The following is a 5,473-nucleotide window of genomic DNA, read 5'->3' as shown; positions in this document are numbered from 1 at the left end:
TGGCAAGATTAAATGGAGAATTGGTACCATGAGCGTGGAATGCCGAACATCTACGAACTAACTATCAATAATATTGGAATGATATTTTTTGTAACCATGCTTGTTTATCTTTACTAAGTTTCTAAATTGTTCAATTCTGAATAAAGTTCATTTTCGTCTCAATATGATATATTTTTTGCAAACTCTCTTAATTTAATAACCAATGGTCACACTCATAGGATATTAAGGGGGCATCAGTGGTATACATACCACAAGTTTAAAAGAATTGCTCAAAAATAAGTATACACAAAAACAAGCAAATGTCTGGATCGTTATCCAGATTATTAAAAGTAAAGTGTTTGGATATAACAAAATGTGCGAGCTAAGATAATTTGGACCGTTAACCAAATTATATACAAAGTGTTTGGATATAACCAAATGCACGAGCTAAGATAATTTGGACCATTAACCAAATTATATACAAAGTGTTTGGATATAACCAAATACTTGAACTAAAATTTGGACATAACCAACTTATATAAATACTAAGTGTTTGGATATAACCAGATATGCGAGCTAAAATTTGGATTGTTAACCAAATTATATACAAAGTGTTTGGATATAACAAAATGCGCGAGCTAAGATAATTTGGACCGTTAACCAAATTATATACAAAGTGTTTGGATATAACCAAATACGTGAGCTAAAATTTGGACATAACCAAATTATATAAAAACTAAGTGTTTGGATATAACCAGATACGCGAGCTAAAATTTGGACATAACCAAATTATATAAAATAAAGTGTCTGGACATGACTAGGTATGCAAACAAGTATGATCTAGATATAACTAGATCGAAAGTATATAAGTGTATGGATTACGAACCAAACACGACCTAAATAGGTTTGGAATAAACCAGCTAAAATTGATCGACGCAAGTGGGAAAAAATTAACCTGCTGCGAGCTAAGTCGACACCGAGGCTGGAGTATTTTGCAACAAAAGTTTCAACCTCACAACCTCGGGGAGTTACCCAAGGATGAGGAAAAGTAACTAGAAAAGAAGAATACAACTAAACTACTTATCTTACATGCCATATGAGTACTTTCAAGTGCATGGTAAAAGTAAGCTCCGACCTTGACAAATAACAAGATCGGACGCGGATATATCGAACAAACTATGCGAGAACGCATGGAAGCTCGAGCTTAAATCCAACATGTGTTTGTATGAATAAGCAAACGTAAAGGCAAACTTTTAATTTAAGTTGCTTGAAATATTTTGATTCAAGGGATGTAAAGCAAAAATATTAAAGTAAAGTCAAATGTGGTATTAAAAATATCATAAATAAATAGCTCTTTTACGAGCTATAAATCATTTTTTCCTCAAGGGCATAAAAAGAAAAGGATAAAAGCTATTACAAATGATTCAGAGGGATGCAGCCCAGGATCGAGATTTTGGAGGCAGGAGCACCCTCCTTAGCCTTCTCAGCATCATCGAGAGCACTACCCTCACCAGGATGAATAACATGACTATCCCCTCGAGCAGCTTCCTCCTCATCAAGCTGAGCTTGCCATTTGGACACAAGCTCTTCCTCAAAAAAGCCCAAGAAGCTCGTATCGAAATCGGCGTTGTTGGCCCAGATCCTGTACATAGCCAAGTCAACCGCTCGATCCTTCCTCTGCTTGTACTCTTCGAGAAGATGAGCCTTTTCATCCTCCATCAACTCGAAGGTGGCCTTTTTCTCCTCCTCAAGCTTAGCATTGTCTTCTCAAGCTCCTCAACCCTGGACCTCTTCTCTTTGAGCTTATTTTTCCCCTCCTCGAGCTCGACATTCAGCTTCTCAAGCTCCTCAACCCTGGAGCACATCTCTTTGACCTCGACCTCCAGTTTTGACTTCGCGGCTTTGTACTCGTCTACGAGCTTGAGTTGGAAATCCTTTGCCTCCTGAGCATAGGACATGTTCTCGTGGATCTCGTTGTTCAGCTTGTAATTTAGCTGAGCAAATGCGGTAAGAGAATAGCACACAAACGAATCAAGTTAGAACATACTCTTAGAAAAATTCTAACAAATAATAGAGTAAGAGAGGTTACCGCGGATGCGAGCTCGAAACTTTTGTCGTAAATGACGTTGCAGTCCCGAGCATTGACCAAAAACTTCCATTGAGGAGAGTCAAAATTACTGATGCTTTGGCCTACCCGAGATAGGACGTCCGATCCAAGAGTGGCCCCATGAGTCCCGGCAGCGTTGTTGACGACGTACTCATCAACATGAGTAGAAATCGAAAACAGGCGCCCTTTAGAGGTTGCTGGTTTCTTCTGAAGTGGGCCGAGCGTTGGGAGGATCTTGATGGTAGGAGGCAAAGAAGGAACACCTGTTGTGGAAGCGTTGACTTGGGAAGTGGTCCGCGGCCGGGCTCGTAACAATGGGAATTGGGGGAGGAGGAGTGTTCTCGGTCCTCTTAGGAACCTTAGCAAGCCGATCAGACTTTTGCGAGGCTCTCGGGCGCTTACTCTTCTTGGCCCCCTCACCCTTGGGAAGCACGTTCTCGAGATTGGAGTCCATAGTACCTGCACAATCAAATCACATTAGAAAAATATCTCATGATGCTGAAATTAGCATAATGCAGACAGTCAGAAGAATTGAAGACAAGTGATGAGAGACCTAACTGGAACTCTCCCCCGAGCTTGTGCTCGGCGACCAAGTGATTCCCCTATCTTTAGAGGAGGCTGGGCGAGTCCCTTCCCTATATGTGGAAGTCAACCTCGAAAGGTCTTTAAAATCTTTTGTCCCATATTGGACGGATATTCCATCCCATAACTTATTTAGACTATACATAGTATCATACTTCCCAAGCCAACTATCAAACCTATGAATCCTCTCATCTACCCAGGACCATACATAAAAATTGTCCCAGTCATCTGGGCACAAAATAAGGATATCAAGTTTATGCTTGAGGAGGGAAGGAGACCATAAGGCCTAGCTGAGAATGACTTTACCTCTGTCACTCGAGCTTGATGCCTCATCATTAGCATCGTTCCCCGAGCTAGGACTCCTGTGATGGCGAACTGGGGATCGCGCCTTCGAGCTTCGCCTCGGAGGAAGACTGCCAGTCAGGAGAGGAACAAACTCCCACTTAGTGTATTTCTTGTAGGCCCTATCATCTATTGATTGGCCCTCCTCCAGAAGGCCGCAGGCTCGAAGCTTATCTTCATGGAGCAGATATGATATGGAGCGCCTGCTGTAACGCCCTGGTTACCCCAGAACAGTTACGGTGAACTGGAAATTTGACCCGCTACCCGAGTCCTTTGGTTAAAAACGTTCTCTAAGTATTATTAACAGATTAAGGTGGAAAAACAATAAAAAGGAAAGGATATATTTTATTAAGTATATAACTGCTCATGAGCTTATCAAAACATTTACAAGTTATTTACAATTCAAAATGCTCACTACTGTTTTAAATTTACAAACCCGCCGACCTAAGCGGAAAAATAAGGTAAACCCCCTAGTCCCTCTGAGAACTCCTTGGCTGTGGTGGTCAAGCGGCCGCATATGTACACATCACCACCTAAGCTCTCCACTCAAGGCTGGGTGAGCTTTTCTTTCCCTTTACCTGCACCACATAGCACCCATAGCCAAGGCCCAGCAAGAAAACACAATATAGCATGATATAATATAAAAAATGATTGTAATAATCATTCAGGAATATCAGTCCAAAACAGATAGGTGACAGTTGCAAAAGTCACTAAGTTGGGTATAACTACCTTTAGCCTTGTGACGATAGGGTCACCGGGGCTTAACAGATAAGTGAACCTTTCACTAGCTTAAACAGGATAGGTGCACGGTGACTAGTCACCAACATAACATTCCTCATGACCATAGAGCCATAACCCTGGAACATCGTTCCTTAGCCATGTGACAAACGGTTACCTGGGCCTTAGGCCCTGTCTCTTAGTAACTAGTCTTAGACTAGCCAAGCGCTTATAAGTTCATTGACCTTAGGGTCGGTCCAACATTAATGCCCTAGAGCCATTGAACGCTGATATCGATTAGATCTAATATTCATTCAGCCCTACGTTCAGGACGCTTATGCCGTTTCTGACTCTTAGGTCAGTGTCCCTGACTAGTCAGTGCCATATTCAAGTAAGCAACATTCACTAGCATTTAATATGCAATCCACATCCACATTTATCAATCTACATGCCTCAATAACAATTACGAATGTCATATATACACAGGGTGCAGTTTTCTTACCTCAGATTTGAGCTAGAATGAATAAAAGAACGACCCTTGAGAACAATCAACTTTTAGTCCTTTAGCAGTCACCTAGTCATAACAAAATACGGGACATCATCAATAAAAATGATCAACATAGGTTCCCAAACCAATATCTAGCCTCTGGGACATCAATCCAAACTAATTCAAGTAGTAGGAACAATCCTGAGGCCTAAAACTATGTTCTTGGGGTCAAAACACACAAATGGGCTCAACCCTGCTCAAGGGCTGCGACCCTGGCACCTTGGGCCACGGCCCCCAGCCACCACTGAAACAAGGGCCGCAGCGCCCAACATCAAGGGTCGCGGCTCCCAGCAAAGGCAATTTCCCTCACCTGCTTCATTGAGCTAGGGCCGCGGCACTCCAAGAATAGGGTCGCGGCCCCCAACCTAGAACATGCCCAAACTCTTTCTCCAACATCTCAAAGCCTCCAAAATCATGCCTAAACATTACCAAATCATCAAATCGAAGTTCCCAAGCTTCCCAATGGCCCAAAACCATCAAAACCCAAGGCTCAATCAAACCAACAACTCAACAATTCACAAAGTCCAATTCAAAGCTTAGAAACTCTAAAAACTCAAAACTTAAACTTAGATTACCTTTGATTTGGTTGTTTCTCATCAAATCCTTCGGTCAAGAAGCTTCTAATCTTTCCTAGGATTTCTATGCCTCAATCCTCGCTTGATTCCGACTCCTAGAACTCGAGATTTCTTCGAAAAGGCTTCGAACAACAAAAATGAACTAACGGAATAGAACCAAAGGTTTTTGTAGAGTCCAAAAACTTTACTTAGCTAAGTTATATAGTATCATAATAGTAATAATAGTATTATATTTATGACTATGGATTTTTGGTTCAGACCGGGATTTATTTGGACACTCATAGTAGTACTTGTAGATTTTCTAAGTTTAACCTATAGTTGAGGAATATTAATTTTAACCTAAGGTTTGATTAATATGACTGATATTGAGGATAATATTTATTATACTATAAGGTTTAGATAAGAACCAATAGGATAATAGCACATGTTATGTATGCGTTTATTAATGATTAAGTATTTTGAGGATTTAATTTATTAAGGTAAAATTTGAATACTCTAAGGTCAGTCAGTAGCTTTGAAAACGTTAGAGGGCTTAGTCAAGACTGTTTACTCAATTCAAATTAAGCTAAAAATGTGTAATTTCATGTTTAAATAATCAGCGTATACCGATATATCGCAGCTATA

Source organism: Humulus lupulus, chromosome 1 (genome assembly GCF_963169125.1).
Source record: "Humulus lupulus chromosome 1, drHumLupu1.1, whole genome shotgun sequence".
Classification (NCBI taxonomy): domain Eukaryota; kingdom Viridiplantae; phylum Streptophyta; class Magnoliopsida; order Rosales; family Cannabaceae; genus Humulus; species Humulus lupulus.
This window is presented reverse-complemented; position numbering follows the sequence as displayed.